Below are 19,692 nucleotides of genomic sequence, written 5' to 3'. Positions count from 1 at the left end.
TCAAGGATCAAGGATGAAACCAAAAAGATTAAAATGTGTGTTTATTTTCCTGTCCAGCATTTAAGATCCTACATTGTCCTTTGCAGACATGACGTAAGATCTCCTCATCTAAATCTCTCCACGATAGCAAGTAGCGTATTTTCTAAAATGTCAAACTATCCATTTAAAAGCGATACGTATTTAATACACTCATGGAAGATTTCTGAGTTTCCTGAGTTCAAAGCCAGTTTTCCTGTCATCAGATTCACTGCTAAGATTTCTTTCAAACCTGTAACAAGAGGTGCATACAGAGGAGGTACATGTATATGTACCAAACACTGCACACACTGAGTTTTATGAGTGAAAGGACAAACACACATCAAGGTTTTCTGGTTAATGTCACACATTAGAAATTACGGGCAGCAGAGTCACTCGCAGGTGTTTTCAGGAATGTAAACAGGCCAGTTTGCCGTCTACGCATTAGACCAGATTAGTGTTTTGTTGTCCTCGTGCAGTTGCCAAGGCTGCGGGAAGATGAATGAAATGCAACTTGATTCTGCAGAAGTGAGACACAAGGATACACAAAGAGGGTGATTTAAAAGGGTTGTCTAATTAGAGATAGAGATATGTCATCCTTTTCATTATCAATCCATGCAGACACCCGACATGAGAACAGGGTTGACACGGGTGAGTAATTGCATTACCCCTCACCTCTATCTCCCTTATACACTTTAACAGTATGCAATGAGCGAGCTAATTCCCCACTGAGCAGGAAGAAAGACAAACAACTTCAGCACGACTAAGAGAAAATACTAATTCATCAGTTTAATGTAACATTTAGATTAGATTACGTCTGACAACTTTCCCGGACAGTTTCAGACGTTTTTGTATTTTTTTAAGTTTTCCATTTATTGGAAAATGGGAACTGATACAAAAAGGATGCCTGGTAATTATTTTACAAAGATGAGCTACATTCTTGCAATATCAAGTCATAATGTGATTAGGTAGTATTAGAGTTTTGCTGCAATGTTATTTTTTCTTATGGCTTAATCTACTGAAGTTAAGGATACAGCTCAACCCATGTAGGATTCTTAGGCTAATACTGATATATTGTGATGTGACCCAGCTATTCATTCTTGTCCTCTGTGCGAGACATGAGTCTGAGACCTCTACGTCAAACAGAATTTATGCAATCTGTTTAAGTCCTGGGCTTTCTATTGGTGCCACATTTGTGGAGGTTTGACTAACAGACAACGTGCATTTTCTTTTCAAAAGGACTGGGATTACACCAACACACATACACATACATTTTTTGCAGATATTATGTTTCTATTGCTAAAAATCAAATTGTTTCTTCAATATGAGATTCTTAACTTCAGCTTAGCTGGATTGCAAAAACGGAACAGTTATTTTAACCCTTTCAAAACAAAGCTTTAATTCAGCATCCTTTGCAGTGGACAGCAGGAGTTACTAACTGATTTTCTTCCAGCATCCACACTTCAGGAAGCAAAGGGCTGGGTGAAGCAGGAAAAATGCTCTGAATTGTAAAAGGGGAGTCGGACTTATAGCTGTCAGGGGATGAGGTGGAGGAGGTGAAAGCTCAGAGGACATGCAAGCTTTCAAGGAGCCCGAGCAAGGACAATGTGATGGCACCCACCCTCCAATATGGATAAGAAGCAACGTGTAAGCCACGGCTCTGACGTTTTTTCATTCCAATGTGCAGAATGGAAAATAAATGAATACACTTACACACGCATAAATGCAGAGTAATCAGCTAAAAGTTTCATTCCTCAAACTATTTACTCTTTTAATTTATATGATTAATATTTGCTAAAAGTGCACTAAGCCATGCTTCGCCTTTCTTTATCACTTCAGTTTCAATCCTAATGAAATTGATATGAAAGACTTAAACATGCAGGATGATGCTGACCACAACCTCCGAGACTGTCGAGGCACACAAACCAGAGGGAGGTGCTCATCTTCGCAGACACCCTTGAAACTGAAAGCATTCTTCACCATATCTGTGTACATGGTGTGACTCAGATACCCGGGGATCCACATATACTGGGTCAAGTCAAAACAGATTCTTCACGATTAAGCAGTCCATCAAAGAAACAAATGGGATTGATTCCTCTGATACAGGGAAAAAAGAATCATGCCCTCTGGAAGGTGAGACCTCTCTTAAACAGACAGTGTCACTCTGCTGAGACGATGGAGAGCCTGTGGAGATAAGCTGATGTTTCCTTTCTCTCATCTTCAGAGCCCAAGCTTCCACAATAATGACTAGCCACAACAGACTTCAAGTGTTGTCACTCTGCCCTGGGCTGTGAGCTTTCACCTCCCTTTTTTATCAATAAGGTTGACCTAGGAGAAGTTATTTGTTAAAACATTTATTTTTAGTGTTCAGATGTGTTTCCTGTTTCAGGAACTTTTTTAAAGTTCATGAAATTCAAAGGAAAATGAAAACAGTATAATTACATCATATCACATCATTCTGTTATCAAGGAAAGGTCCAATATCCACTACAAGGGACAGGAGATCAATCAACACAACAATAAGGGTCAAGACTTTGTGTCCTGACACACAAAAATACACTGATTTCACTAAATTTGTCCTCTGTAGCTATTTATTTGCTTGTTTACGCACTGCTGACTTTGCTCAGATCAGCTGACTCTTGTGTTTGTGGCCTTCCAAACACATGTGTTTCCGCTTTGATCTATCAAACCCCCTTTCCAGTCTTTTAATAATGTTGCAATACTTTGTGTCTTGTTTTATTTAACAGAAACAAGACCCCTCAAACCCTTTGTGTCCTAGACAACGTAGAATCAGGATCTTTGTATTAGTGAGTCATCCAAACAACTCAGCAACATATTAATGACTTCTGTCGTTTGTGGATGGGCCCTCTTAGACGTTTTCTTGGCTGAAATTCGGTCTATTTTCAGCATCTTCTTCCATCTGTTTGATGGTATTTGTCTCTGACTACTGGAGAACCTCAGCATGATCTTTTATTGAAAACAATTGAACTCTAATACTAGCTAATGATATCAGAGAGTATTTGCTAATATAACTTGGTTGGGCCAATAGTCTTGAATTACTTATTTTTTCAAAGCTTGTACAGGACAGTAAGCCTACAAACAACAACACTCTGTGACGGTGCACTACAATGAAACCATACTCATGCTGGAACTGTTTACGTGCTGATGTTTAGCTGGTGATTTAATCGTGTTGGCCTGCCAATATTTGTTATACAGCACTGATCACATAGTTTAGTTTTTGCAGAAATAGGGCAATAAAGCAAAAAGGCAAAATCCAATTTTATTCAGGTTCGAAATTCATTTGAAGGCGAGACAGTCAAGTCAAACCCCTCAAAACCACAAATATCAATTCACAGTAACGCTACAGGAAAAGTCAGACGATCGCTAGGATTCCTCCACTGTCAGTAGCAATTCATCTACTTGCTTGTTAAGATATTTCAGTCTGGGCCCACTACACAAACCTAAAGCTGTGAAGTGTAGCCAACAGGCATCAAATCATTGGTGGAAATATTTGGCTTTACTGCTTGAAAAATGATACCAAATAAATTATCAAACATCAAAATAATGACTGAATGATTTTCAAAACATTAATACATGTTCTAGTCTAGCAAATAACATTAACATTTATATATCAGTGCCCTTGAACGCACCAATGGGTAGTTTTCAAAATAGCCTTTACTTGCATATGATGCATTATGTATCACTGACAAAGTCAGCAAGTTGCTCATAGTGATGGATTAGCTGTCTGGAACAAGTTTCAAACCTCTACAAAGTTATTATAGTGCACTGGAATGAATGGAAAATAATGGCTGGCAACAAGATAGGATATCAATCTACAACCTTATGGTTTGCTCTGGAAAATAGCCAGTAATGCAAATTAGGACTATACATGCTTTGTAGCTAATGGGTTGGAGGATATAGAAGAGCCATTATGATTCTTTAAAGGCTTCTCTGATGATATGGTGTGAGCGAAAGAAAACCATTCAGCCCCACTAACATTAGCTGTGATGTTTGAATATTTTGCAGTGTGCAGCCCTTGGAGGCGTGGCAGGTTCACGGGAGGTGTAAGCAGCCCATTAGAGCGGCCCAGCCTTGCTTGAGGGAGGTAATCTTGTTTCACTTTGCAAATGCATTTGCTTCCACTTAATTGCACCAGCAAGCCGTGTTTCAGAGGAACAAAATAAAAAAAAAGAAAAATGAGTGATTGTTTTGGCTGCTTTTGACCCCTCGTGAATGTTGGGGTTAATCTGATTAAATTACTGACTGTTTTATTAAATCACAAAGATTTGGTCTTGGAAACACCGGTGACATAAGTGGGGGAAACAAGGTTTGAACAGTTGTAATGGGCAGTGTGAAAGCATAGCGTTTGATGGATATCTTAAAATATTATCCTTCACACCGAGGACTTTTAAAAATAGGACTGAGTCTTTTTATAGGGCCGAGTGACTCTGATATTTGCATGGTTGAGTCAGACGCTGCAGAAACTTTGTCTGCAGAGCATGATAAGCTGCACCTCCAGATTCAGCCAGACAGCAGCTCGACAAACTAATAATCGTTCACAGAGACAGACTTAGGGCTCTCTAAATGTTTGCCATTTCAGTGATATAAGGCTTGTTTTTCAAAAGAGAGCATCAGTTTGACCTAAATGTTAGATATTTCTTCACCATGGATGTCACAGCAAACATGAGAAGATTCTTTAATCTGCACATCTTGACTCATTAATATTTTTACATCAACAAAGGATCAGAAAACTACCTTTGATTTGAAAACTGTGGTGCATAATAAGCTCATGATCAGGTGATTTCAATTAGCTCTGCAGTGGTTTTTATCTCATAACACATGATTTTCAGGCCCACTCTTTATGGCTCAGTCACACAAGAGTAAAAATGGGACTGCAACTTCCTTGCAACAAGGAAAAAAACTGTGTTTGCATTAAAATTTTTCAAATAGTTGCAGCAACCAAAGTTAGTACGTTCCACTAGGAAAGTCGGAACATTTTGGAAAAACAGGATTGGTTTTGCTTCTTAGATTTTTAATTTAGGATTGGTGGGGCTGGTTCAAATTTCCAAGTGCAAAAATCCAAGTTGGTGGGGTACTCCAGATGAAAATTCCAACAAGGAACTCAAAAATTCCAACTTCCGACTTAGTCTGGACCACACTGTCTGACCCAGAGATTGGTGAAGGTTTGCAAATAACTGCCAATAAATTTCTAGGATTGCCAACACATTGCTGTCAACCTGCAGTAACTATGTAACTATTTGTGAAGGAATTTCTGCTTTAAATCTGTGAAGTTCTGGCTGGATGTAAGCAGTTAATGTGAATTTCTGTTTCTGTGTATGTAGATGGCAACAGATTTGCAAGTTTTACCAGTTTATCGCAGTTAATTGGTGTATTATCACAAACAGTTTGCATGCAACTGCCAAAGTGACCCCATTCAACCACAAATTAACTACCTGACTGACTTTTATTACCTGTTATCTTATTGCAGGGATTTTTTGCGTTTTGGTGCTTGCTTTGAAGATACCAACTACTGCAAGTGGCCACAGTCCTGGCTCCCTTCTTCAAAGCCACCATTTGAAAGGCAATGAGATTGCAAGTTCGTTGCACACGGTTGCAGTCATTTAGGTCATGCTGGAGACTCCGACTACTGTTTTTCCTACTGTGACTGTAGCATTAGCTACATTTCCACACCTGGTGGGAAGAGGTGCTCTTCAGGTAAGGTTACCAACATGAGTACAAACTGTGCTGTGATCTGTTTGATGATGCAACAAAGATCAGTTTAGGAGGCAGGAGGCTGTAACATAACTCACTCATTATTCACTCACAAATTAAAACCAAGATTTTGCCTTGTGTTTAATTTAGATGAGCTTTAGTTATTTAGTCATAACATTTTGTGACTACTTTATATTTTTGCTGTGAGACCAGCGTCTAAAAGGAGAGCAATCACTGATTTATATAAATCAGACATTGAACATCACTCCCAATAAAGACTGATTCTGCTTTGTATCCACTTTAAAATATTCAGCAGCTTGCTAACATGTTTGTCATTGCAACTTTATGATACTGCAAAGTAAGTTTGTGGTGTACTTTTTAATTTGTCCTTCACAGAAAAGAAACCCAAATGTCTGACATTTTATAGAGTGAATGTCGGCTATTTGAAATGAACACAGGGTTAAGAGGTCAATTTCAGTTGGTGACACAACATTTCTGACTTTTACATTTTGATTAAATGGCACTGATGCAAATTTCTGTGGTCCTTCAAATGTTTGCTCACTAAATAGAAATGTTTAATTTTGAAAGTTTAGCTAGAAAGCCAATAAATTGCAGGTATGCATCACAGCCTTCTAGATTGTTCTCAATAAACACCACCTGTTTTTAGAGCCACCCGGTTCCTCAGTCAGTTGATTTTTTTTTTTTCAAAAAAAAAAAATGGTGCAAGTCAGCCTTGGAAAAAAGAAGTCATGAAATTCAGAGCAGACTCGCCAGAGCAGGTTTGGGTTGAATGGAGCAGCTAGCTAATCTCCATATGAAATGCATACAACAAAGGAGAAAATTAGCTGGAAAGAGTAATTGTTTAGACTAAAGTGCAGGGAAAGTAAGCACAAGAGAGTGAAGGCAGCACAGCAGCAACACGTCAGCTTTAATAATGAAGTACTCTGCAAGTGTCCCGTGAGTTCACACGAGGAAGCTATTTTTGCCCACAGTGATAATAATAATAAAAAAAATTACAGTCGGCACATGGCACAATTAATTCTCTGTTGATTTTTAAAACAGGATAAGATTAAAGAGTTGTGGCCAACTAGAGAGTGGAGTTTGTCAATCAAAAGGCTGTTTAATGGCAATAAAATACTTTACTATTTGATGGTGTAAACAGTCGACAGTCATGGGAATCATTTGATTATACTATTTCCATCAAATAACAATAAATAAGTCTGAAGACAATAACTAAAAAAAAAAAAGAAAAAACACACCATTTCAGTAAAAGCATACCCCAAAGCCAACACAAATCAACAACAAATTAGGTTGGTGTTACCTAAGGCATGTCACAATTTTTTAATGTAAAGTGAACAAGAGAGCAAAGGATGAAAACACTGAGCAGGGGAAGGTATGCAGGGACTCTGGAGTCCCTGACATGGCCTCGGGCTGGTTTCAGAGTCATTTGCATTCTTTCAAATAGTCCTGAAGCCAAACAATAGCAGACAACATGCCTTCTTTTTCTACTGCAGGCTGCAACAGCAGCCAGCTCTGCACCACCCAGCGATGCCTTCTTGTAGCTGAAGCCGCATTGTCACAGACACGACATGAGGTGAAGGCAGAACTGGGCAGAAACAGAGCTTATTGTTATGGTAATTCCTGTTTGTTTGGAGATGTGGTGTAAATGTAGGTGTGGCTAATTGCACTAGGTTCTGTAGGTCACCACCAGTGTGCATAAACTCTACAGCTTGTTATTCAGAGCAGCCCCAGGGTGCTGAAGAGATAATGTCAGCACGACTTGGGCCAACAAACGGAAGACTGGTCATGTCCCAGACTGGTATTAAACCTTCAGGGCAAAGATGCTCCAATCCAGCCACATTCCAGAGTCAGGAGGCTTTAGTGGTCCCTCCACTGCAGTGCAGTCGACTGTGTTTAAACAGTCTTAATCAGATCTGTGTGTTGGACTGTTGACGGCAGGGCTAGATCTGCATTGTTGCCTTTAACAATGAGGAGCTTTATGGCTGTGGTGTCAGGTGACACCTGTAAGGTGCTTCTTTCACAGTGTGCAAACAAAGTATTAGTAAGTCAGTTAGTGAGCAAACTTTAGGTGCCTTTTTCAAGACAGCACTGTTTTCCTGAGAGAAAGGACAGCAGGGAAGACAATGTGCAAAAACATGGAAAAATTCTGACCAAACACTACTAAAGTATCATCCCGGTAAAAAGCAATTACAGTAAAATGCTATTTTAATTAGAAATCATTTGGCCCAATATGCCCATGGTCTGTCATGACGTTTCATTTGTTAAATTCTTTCTCTCGAGTAATGTGAAAATCTGTAATTCAGCTCTGTCTGCAAAATGAGCCTGGTTGCTTGGTTTCTGTCCCTGACGTTTAGAACTGACTGATTTGATCACCACAAGATATGAAAGATGTTCTATCTATAATTGTTTTGCAAGAGATTCAATTAAAACATCTAACAAACATCAAGCAATCATAAAAAGTCTAAGGAGAAATCAACCGGCATCTGACAGCAGATATATTTTGAAAATGTGATGACTGCAACTTAAGAAGAAAAACAGTACGCGGTAAAGCTGCTCCACCACTGTGCAACTTGAGGCAATCGATAAATTCAGCAAATAAATGCAAAAGGACTGTCAATGCATGCTGTGTGTTGGTGTTTGTGAGCCACTGTCACGATTGGTATCAGAGCAAGGACTGTGAGCAGTAGTGCATTCAGAAATTTGACACCACCTCAGAATAAAAACAAGTCCTATTCTCTGTTGAACAGGGGCAGAAACTCAAAGAAGATTTCACAACCTACAGATGTTTATTTCCTTCATTGAAAACTAGCATCACTGGAGATGAATGCACGTTATTTTAGGATGCTTATTTATATGTATATCATGCCAAAAAGAGAAATAATTGAGAGGCAGATCTATAACTGGACTGGACTCATAACTCAGACGCCCTCTACAGGAAAGGGCAGAGCAGGCTGTACCTGCTGCGGGGACTCAGGTCGTTTGGGGTGGAGGGCCCACTCCTGAAGACCTTCTATGACTCTGTGGTGGCTTCTGCTATCTTTTATGGTGTGGTCTGCTGGGGCGGCAGCATCTCTGCTGGGGACAGGAAGAGACTGAACAGGGTGATCCGAAGGGCCAGCTCTGTTCTAGGATGCCCTCTGGACCCAGTGGAGGTGGTGAGTGACAGGAGAACGGCGGCTAAGCTGTCATCCCTGTTGGACAACGTCTCCCACCCCATGCAGCAGACTGTGACAGCACTGAGCAGCTCCTTCAGTGGGAGACTGCGGCACCCACGGTGTGGGACGGAGAGATTTCGCAGGTCTTTCCTCCCCACTGCTGTCAGACTCCACAACAAAGACTTTAACTGAACAAACACACACATCCACACATGTGCAATAACACTAAGTGCAATAATCTTTTCTGGCATCGTTGTATTTTTACTCAGTTGTATATAGCATTCGTATTCTATTTTTATCTTATTGTATATTTTTATTCTATTTTATTCTACTGTATATAGTATATTATTTTATTCTATTCTGTACAGTTGTGTACTGTATTTATTCTTATTGTATTCTAATTTTTGCGTCATAACTTTTGCACTGTCCACTTCCTGCTGTGACAAAACAAATTTCCCACGTGTGGGACTAATAAAGGTTATCTTATCTTATCTTATCTTAACCAGCGGATCTATAACCTGAATATAAAAGCATCAACTTTCTGAAGTAGATATTTAACGACTTGTTAACAAGTAAACATGTGAAGACAGGAGTTTGTGATTACTCTATTTCAGAAACAATACCTCTGACCACTGCTATATGTGAACAGAGCACTACATATTTTTATTTTTATCTGTGGGGATCTTGATTATATTCATATCTAAATGTGGAGAACTGGTGAAGGTTCAAAAAGTAAAGCAAGACACATTTAGAGTTGTTAATGACTTCTTCTTGTGTTAGGCTGCCAACAGTTTTATGCAGTGTTATTAGTTTTAGACTTAAAGAGAGGCTGTAATCAATATTTTCACATTAGGATGACTAATGAGCAAATTTTCTTTCAGTGGAAAAACCCACTGGAGGTTATCTCCCAAAAATGTACCATTTTGGTTCAGGCTCACTATAAAAACTACCACAGCACCAAACAGCAGATAGATGTTGTTAGCAACTGACAGAGTTGAGCATTTAATGCTTTCGAAATCCAGATAAATTCAATTGAATTCAGTTTTATTTGTATAGTGCAAATCACAATGACAGTTGCGATTAGACACATGGATGTGTTGGTGTTGTAAAGCGGTCTTCTGTTTAGGACTATGCTCCGTCCTCATCTCCCCTGTTTTTACCAGCTGATCTGGACTAACTGTTGAGCAGTGTTGGTCAAGTTACTTGAAAAAAGTAATCAGTAACTAATTACTGATTACTTCCCCCAAAAAGTAATCCTGTTACTTTACTGATTACTTATTTTCAAAAGTAATTAATTACTTAGTTTCTTTTTAAAAACACGATTTACAACCTGAATAGGTAATAAAGCGATAGATCTTTCAGCCCAATTCTACTTTTTCTGCATAATCCATCATACAAAATGTAATTAAATGGAAAAGCCTCTTTTTAAAACTTGTTTTATTAGTTTTAATCTTTTAACTTTATGCATCAAGCAAAAATTAAATTATATACAACATTCTCTGACTGGAAGAAATTAGTTTAACATTTAAACCTATTTTCTGCACATTCCAGCACAGCAATAAAATATCTTTTTGTGTTTACACTCACTCTTTCAAATAAATGGAAGTGGAACACAGCAGAAAATAAATAAAATCAAAGACTCAGCGGTCCTGTTACTCTATTTTCACCTATATAGCAGGCGGATGTTTGCCCTGGTGCAGGTGTGCCACAGCGGTGAGCGCACTCGGTGCTTGCTCGGAAGTTAAGGGGTTTTTCGCCGCAAAAAGAAATTTTCTTCCCACGCAGTGAACAGTGGACACTAATGTTTTTGTCACTTTTTACAGAATCAAACTCAAAGTAAGGTCAGTACTTCCACGCTTTAAACGCTGCACGCTCATACTCTCTCCCGCACTCGATATATGATCCATTGTTGATCTGCACACAGCTGTTGCCACGAATGTCGCACTCGCTTACGTCATTGTCATGAGACACTCTCACAAAAAAATCACGGTTTTAGTAACGCAGTAACGCAGTGTGCTTACGGGAAAGTAACAGTAATCTAATTACCTTTTTTGCAATAGTAATCCCTTACTTTACTCATTACTTGAAAAAGTAATCGGATTAATAATCGGAGTAGTCGGAAGTAATCGGATGACTTGTAACGCATTACTTGTAACGCATTACTTGTAACGCGTTACTGCCCATCTCTGCTGTTGAGTAACAAGTAATCGGAGCTATTCTGCCGACTTTAGGGGCATGGATAGCTATGGATTTTTCATGGGTGCGGAGCTGGGTCTCCAATTCAGTGACCCTGCTCTAAAAAGGCTGCATTCATTCATTTAAATTAATATTAACTTTATTATGTTTACTAAGTACAATTATTTATTAAGTATCGTTATTACTAAAGCAGGAAGGACAGGTGAAGCGGTCTTACGGCTAGCAAGTCAGCTATGTGCTAAGCTAGCAAATCATTAAAGACACAGTGAATGAATATTGTGAGAACAATTAACATTAAAAGATGTGCTTTGGATAAAGCATGCAAAGATTACACTATGACGATGAAGATCTTACATTAGTTGTTAATTAAATTGGCTAAATCCACTGTGCATTGTAACAGGAACAGGAAGTGATACAGCAATCTTGCGGTGCATGGTGGAGACCAAAAACAGAGCTGAAAGGAATTTGAATGAAAAGAAAAATTCCAGACAGCGGCTCTCAATCAGAAACTTTATTAGGTGAGTCATTCCAGAATTTGTTGACAGTTTGGGCAATAAAAGTTACATTATAAAAGTGATAATCTTATTGTGGATGTGGTCTCTGGCTCTGCTGCAATGGAAGGCTTATACAGTAAGATCACAGGGTTGTGCCTGGAGGACTAAGGGGACAGGTGAGAGGAATACAACTAATGTACTCTGCCCTTTTTAGTGCCTGGACCCAGGAAGGAGTAGTGTGTGGTGTGGGAAGAAGCTGGAAAGTTGGCTTCCTGGTGGAATATATACGGTGCCGAAGCAGCGGGAATTCTGTATTTAAAAATAAAGGTGTTCAGAGTGACACTGGAACACTGTGCGGGTCCTGATCATTTCACACTTATTTTAAATTTTATGTTAAATAAATCAACAAAAATTTCTCCAGGTCAGGGACCAAAGATGCACTTTTTATCAGATATTTTAGTTCTTGTACTATGCGTGGCACAACAGTATCCCACAAGTATATTTAAAAAAATATTGTTTAATAACCTCTTGACATTAAGTTAAAGATACTCACCCTCGTGATGGTTATTCATTCAATTTTAAATATGACTTGACTGATATAAACTTTTCTCAACTTCTCAATACACATTTTTTCTTTTCTTTCATTTTGTTTTAGCTCAAATCTTTGATCAGTAACATGCTTAAAAAATCTATTACACCAGCACCCTGTGTAAGGTTTAGACCACAGCTGCCCTAAATTAACAGTACTAGCATTTACCAAAAAAAAATTTTATGTTTCTAATAGGGTTAACACACCAGTATGTTCAAGCACTTTAATCAAAATATTTTAATGCTAAAATATAATTACTGTTGTTAATTAAATTTTTCAAATCATCCGTTTTACAGAAAAGCTGAAAAAGTAAATCATATTATTATCTTTTGATGAAGATGCCAAGTTACAGTTATTTACTTAAATTCCTAAAACAAACAAACAAACAAAAAAAATGTTTTAGCATTTAAACGTTGAATAATTTCTGAAAATAGTTCAGGAATTAAAGATTACAAAAAACTATGGATTGGTCCTGTATTACCTTAGAAAACCATGATGTGATTACATGATTATTTATTTTAATAATATGGAAACAAGGTTATAATCAACAGTGACAGGCTTGCACAATCTAACAGCGTTGAATAGATGCATTAACTTTGACTGTATATTATGACATAAACACAAATAAACACAGAGGACCAGATGGTTGTTTGATAATTTTTTATATATATTTTTAACAGATGTTTATGATATTTTTTTTGAGTGGAAACAAGGATTGAAAATTAGTGTTTGCTCAGAACAAGATGCTAGCTGTGGAATGTAATAGACTGTGAAAGTCAAGGATAAATGCAGTTATATAAATAAAGGAAGCAAGCTCTGGAATTAATTTGTCTTCTTTCAGTAATTTAGGTTACATGGCTGCACTGGTTAGCATGACACGCTAAGTCTAGCTAGAAAAGGTTGAAAGAAATGAAACATTCTGAACTGACCTTTGGTGTTTAGAATGTCAATTCCTCTTTGTCATGTTGCAGAGTTTTGTCTCAGACTAAATAGGTTTCACAAGATTGTCCATGTGTTGTGAGAGAAGAGAAAGATACTTTCTGAGTGATTCTCAAAGGCTGTTTTGTATGGTGAATGATCATTTGGGACCCTTTTTCACATTTTGTCTCAGGACAGGTGTACAGCTTCCTAGTACTGGGTTGGATCTCCTTTTGCCTTCAGAACTGGCATAAATATTTGAGGCATAGATTCAACAAGGTGCTGAAAACATTCCCCAGGGAGTTTGGTTCATATTGAAATGATAGCAGATTTGCAAATTTCTTTGCTGCACGTCTATGATGCAAATCTCCCGCTCCACCACATCCCAAAGGTGCCCTGATTGAGATCTAGTGACTGCAGAGACCATCTGAGTACAGGGAACTCATTCAAATAAGCAGTTTGAGATGTTTTTGAGCTTTGTGACACGGCCTGTTTTCCTGCTGGAAGCAGCTATCAGAATAATGTGGTCATAAACGCATGAACACAGTCAGCAACAATATTCAGGTAGGCTGGGATGTTTAAGCAATTCTCATTTGTTACTAAGGGGCCCAAAGTTTGCCAAGAAGATATCCTCTACTAACACCACCAGCAGGCGCTTGAATTCTTGATACAAGGCAGGAAGGATCCGTGCGTTCATGCTGTTCAGGCAAAATCTTGACCCTGCCATCCAAATGTCACAGCTGAAATCGAGACTCATTAAACCAGGTAACATTCCTCCGATCTTCTATTATCCAATTTTGATGAGCCCATGCATATCAAAGTTTCTCGCTCGTACCTGACGGGTGTGGCACCCATTGTGTTCTTCTGCTAGCCATCTGCTTCAGTGTTTGTCATGTTGTTCATTCAGATATGCTGTCCTGCATGCCCTGGTTGTAACGACAGGTTATTTGAGAAACTATTGTCTTCCTCCAACTTCAAAGCACAATGGCCTTTCTCCTCTGACCTCTGAACCAACAAGGCATTTTTGCTCAGAGAACTTCTCAGTGGATATTTTCTATGCCTTTTCAGACCACGCTCTGTAAACCCAGTAGATCAGCAGTTTCTTAACTACTCACACCAGCCCATCTGGCACCACTTCAACAGCTCATCTTTACCTGCCATGTGATCGCCAGATATTTGTGTTAAAAAGCAGTTGACGAGTTAAAATAAATAAAGTCTATGCATATATGATTGTTGTATCCTGTTTATGCTTAAAGCTTCTGAGCTTTGAATGTGTATTAAAGGCGAATAAGGAACCGGTACCATCTCACATCATCATTTCAGTTTTATAGCCTATAAAGGTAAATAGGCTCCTCAGACACTCGCCAGGATGGCTAAACCTCTCTGGGTTTCTGTCACATTTATGGGGACATGTAAGGTGCCGTTATGTAAAATGTTTTCCTCTGTTCATTAATACTGGAACTTGAGTGGAAACACTTCCTCGTTGTCAGATCTTTGGCCATAGATTATCAAGTGTTTTCAGTTTTCTTCCATTTGCTGTTTGTATTTGAATGAAATCCTAACTGGGAGCTTGCTTAGGCTACACATGCTGTGCTAATGTGGTATTTGCCAGAAGTGTGTTAAATAAACTTGCAAACAAACATATACACTGACAACAATCAGCAAAGGCAGCAAATTTTTGCCACAAGTGAACATTAAAGTTCCCAAACTCTCTAAACCTCATGTGGTGACACATTTTCAAGCAGCCAAATAGGAGCGGGATTATTCTAATGTATGTAAAGCTCGAAAACAAAGCATGCAGACCTCAGTCTCCGAAAGCAGGAGGTCTTGTTTTTCTACACTGCACAAATTTCTATGAAATCTCCGCAGTCCTTCCTCTCAGACCATACAAATGGCAACAGCTGATTCTGTTGTTGCGGGGGGGGGGGGGGTTCTTTTATATTTGATTACTTTGTCATCCGTTTGATATTCTTGACATGCCCTTTTCACTCCAATATATCAGGAGATGGTATCTTTCTTCGGCTGGTATCTACCCCTTGTGCTTTAAAGATTAACTGCTGAACAGAATGTCAACCTGCTTTCACCACAATGCTGCTTAGAAAAAAAATAAGGAAAAGTCAGCAGCAAATGATAGTGCACAACGAATTGTTCAAATAACTTAGAGATCCCCGCATGTCGATGAATTAAAATTTTTTAAATTGCCTTAACATGACTTATCTGTTGTTTAAGAGTTAATTTCATGGAGCATTTGGGTGTTGCATGTCATTACAAGAAAGTGGCAGAATATGTATTCCAGAAATATTCTGTGCCGCATTAGAGAGGGATAACAAGAGTATGCCAATTGTGTTTATTCGGAGTTGTTTTTCAAAGCATCAGCCTGCAGCAGGCGGCATTTAAGTGCCGCCGATTCCGCCGGCAATGATCCGCCATTAACTGACAAACCAACAAATAGTTTCAGGCTCAGGTGAGAAATAAACAATACTGACAGCTGACAGATGCCTGAGTTGTAGCAGACCAGCCTACATCTTCATGAATAATTTCTCTGCCTTTCATGTTGCCAATGAATAACATTTATGCATTCACAGCCAGGTAATTTGGGAAACAGACGCAACACAGCAGCCAAACCTGCCAGACTGGGTCAAATATATCACACGCCAGCAGCTGCATCCACCACAGAAAGCAGGCAGACACAGACTGTGAACGTCTCCACCTGTAGTACATCTGAACTCTATTTTTTCCCTCAGCTCTTGCTGTAATTGATTCTCCCTCACATGTTTCAGCCACGTTTTCTCAGGTTGTTTTTTTTTTCTTTTTTTTTTATATGGATTTTTACATTAACTATATATCTATATATCGAGGAGTTTTCAGGAATTTTCCCCTCTTCATTAAGACTTTGCCTTCTGAAATCTTGATATGAATATTAGTGCGTGTGCCGTCATCTAAATGTCAGGAAAAGGCAAATAGCAAAGTGTGCGCAATTTCCTCTTTAGAAGACCTGTGCCGTGATCATCATATCAGACAGCAGAAACTTTTCAGAGCTCTCATTTAATACCCTAAGGAACCTCACTTTTGTGCTCTTTAAAACGGCATTTTGTCATTCCTGTAGCATCTTCCCATCAGGCCACAGGCGTTTAGAGATCGTATTCTTCCACCAAGCACAATGAGGAATTTGTCTCGGTGAATTTGCACCGACATCCAAGACAGTTCCACAATACAGGATTAACCAGCTAAAGGCAGCATAAAGACCTCACGCATGATAGCAAGACAAGCAGATTCATGTAGACTATGAAAAGTGTATTAAAACGTTCGTAACACGGTATCCAGCAAATAATGTGTCAGGTAGTGTGTCCTGGCTATAGGTGGCCAAAATCATTCAGGTTCTCCTGTGTGTTTAAAAGCTTCAAATCCAGCATCATGGGTGTTTTAAAGGCACATTTAAGCTTCTAATGTGTTCAGAAATGCTTTTTGAGTCATTCATAGAGAGATAGTTTTTCACTATAATGATGTTTTGATGCACTTGGTACCACAGTGCCCACCCTCCACTTGCTGCTTTTGCTCCTTTTCAGACCACTGCTGTACTGCTATTTATAGATTTGACAAAACAAAGTGAAACAACCTGCATGCCAAACCATTAAAGGCAAGGAAAGAGTCATTTATGTAGATGCTAAAGGCACTGAGGGAGCAGTCAGAAACGTGGGCAGGCTTGAAGTAGTCGCTTGCTTTTAAACTTTTAGCATTTATTTAAATTTTTTTTATTTTATCAGTATTTTTATATTGATAACAAGACAAATGACCAGGTTCTGCAGTTCCCCTTCATCTTCTTTAGCATCTATTGTCTTCTGGCACCGTGCTTTGGACTGAAAGTTGTTGGTGGAGACCCAGCTGGAGAAAAAATTACTGCAGCATTGAACTTGTATTTGCTGGGTGGACAAAATATGACTCCATTAAATGATAAAAATATGCCTTAACTGTTAATTGCGAAACTAAGCAACAGGTTACCAGCATGTTCACGGGATCAGCATAATAGGTACTAATCTGTAGGTGTTGTTTTCACAGTTTGTTGTGCAGCTTTTTACATCAGGTTGCATGAATACGTGATCATTACCTCGAGCTTACAGTAACCACGGGCAGGCAACAGGGTTTATTAACTGCATGAAACAGTGCACAACTCTTTGCAGAGATATATGAAAAAGAATGAACAGAAATATTTCGTAAAGCCTGCAGACGCAAAAACTGTTGCCCTTTTACAGCACAAGAAGAATAACATAAGACGTGATTTGTCCTCCATCATTTGTTTTACAGTCACCGTCAAAAAGAAGTTTCTATTGATCGGATTTAATATGAGTGAGGCATGGATGGCATGAGGAGCTCAAACAAAGAGATCCATTCTCCTTTTCTTTGTGTAAATGTGAGGATTAGTTGGGGGGAAAAGTTAGGCTCTGCAGAGAACAATGAAATCAATAAAACACAGACTCCTCACAGAAAGAGAGGTAACTCTGCATCGACTACAGGCTGCTCACACACTCAATCAGATTAACTAATGAAGCAATTATTGATCCAAAGTCGGGATGTTAGCTGGCGCAGGACTAGCCATTAAGTGGATCTTCCCCTCCCTTGGCCATACTGAAAATGTCAGGGTCACTGTGTTCGCTTCTTGACACAGTTTACTGAAGCCCAATCTGTAGGAAACCAATCACTCGTCTGCCTCCCACCGGCGGTTCTGAAAGGGGCCGACACCTCCACGGGATGGAGGAGAAATTAGATTTTCAGCAAAATTTGGAGAAGAGCCAAATTAACTCACTCCATATTAGCTCCTTAAACATGGGGGGGGGGGGGGGGGGGGGAGATGAAGGAACGCAAAAAAGAAGTGACTACTGCGGGGCTGTAAACGAGTGGGATCCTGTTCAGTCTGCAAATCGAGCCGCGCCGCCAGTTCAGGTTACTGCTGTTGCCACTGTTCTGACAAAGCTGAAGTTAATTATTTTTATACTTGAAACAAACCTATGATAATTAGTGCGTATCTACAACACGAGCGAGCACGGGAAGCGAATAAATAAATAAATAAAGATCATCTGTCTGCCGCATCCCTGAATGTCAGAAATGTGTACTTTCATTGCCTGAGTCCATAGCAACACAAGGTTGTTTGTTTCCATGCTCATAGCAGGAGCTGTGTCACAAGATGTCTCACAAGATGTCAAAATAGGAGCGCTCATTCTTTCATCAAATAAAAGACAGCAGGAGCTGGTACAGTTCCTCCAGTATGACATGATATATTGTAATTCATTATTCTGTGTGTAATTTTTTTCTCCAGTCATGGGGACTGACTGAAAATGCTCTCCTGTGAATACAAAATCAACCTGAGCTTCAGCTGCATTTATTCCGCCGAAAAGAAAAAGCATGATGTGAAGTTTTAGCACAGCGTTCGCACAAGTTTTCTTCCACTGTTTAGTCCTTGAGCAGCCTCACCTGAAATCCTAATTATGACCAACATGTTATTGTTTGTAATTGAACACAACGCTCCAGGCTTGGTCATCAGTCAGTCTCATTCACTTTCAGTCACACAGAAAAAAGCAAATAGTTCTCTCTCTCTTAATTTTTCCCCCTTCTCTCGGCGCACTGAGGCAGGAAAAATATTGCTTTGCGGTTAACTTCTAATCAAATTGCATTAGGTTTTCACAGCCTGTGCCCTCACTCCATTTGCACAAGCCATCACAGACCTACATGAATTTCGCACCCAGGGTGAGGAATACTTACTTCTTCACCCCCAGTAGATTCCCCTTAACCCAACACACACTGGGCACACACATACACACACATTTTGCGATCAGACAAGCATGATCGTGCAGTTACAGCACAGCAGTAAATCATTTTATTTGCAGCAAGTGTGGTTTTAATGACATTTCACATGCTCTCATGTTATTTTTACCTGCTTCTGAAATGGACTCGCTGGAACTGCCATTGTTATATCAGTTTTAGAGCGTTGCACTTTCACAGAAAACAACCCTCATCTATAATCACGTCCTATTTGTCATCACACGGAAACCATGACACGCTATGCAAGTGAATGCAGACGACTGACACAGAGCAGGATTCGACTGCCAGCGATGGGAAGTAAAAAGCAATCTGAAGCTCTTACATTAATTCTAAGTGTTATATAGCCATTAAATGGATATTCATCATGCCGGCATTGCCATTCATTGAGATCTATGAAATTATTGAAAATTTAACAGATGACAAAAGGACTGTATAATTAATTAAGGCTTAATTATGTATGGATGGAAAGGAATGGAATATCCTCATTATAATTAACCTTGGATGCACATCCTATAGGCTGCTTCCTCATAAATCTTCTGCTTTTTTGGGGGTGTTTTTTTTTGCCTGTGAGGCACAAAGCTGTGTGACGCTCTGTGGTGTTTTCTGCATGAAACAAGTCTAAGGCGGGGGCTGATTGAAAATATACCTCAGCATGTGTGCGTGTGCATCTCTAAGTGTGTGAAAGTTCATGTTGGATGCAGCAAAAGGGAGAAAGTAACAAGTACTCAAGCACTCTGTTAAAGTGCAACTTTGAGATTCTGGCATTTTCCATCATTGCA

The sequence above is a fragment of the Rhamphochromis longiceps genome, linkage group LG14 (genome assembly GCF_057381845.1).
Source record: "Rhamphochromis longiceps isolate RC_006_pf linkage group LG14, R_longiceps_female_GT1.1, whole genome shotgun sequence".
Classification (NCBI taxonomy): domain Eukaryota; kingdom Metazoa; phylum Chordata; class Actinopteri; order Cichliformes; family Cichlidae; genus Rhamphochromis; species Rhamphochromis longiceps.
Note: the sequence above shows the minus strand (reverse complement) of the source record.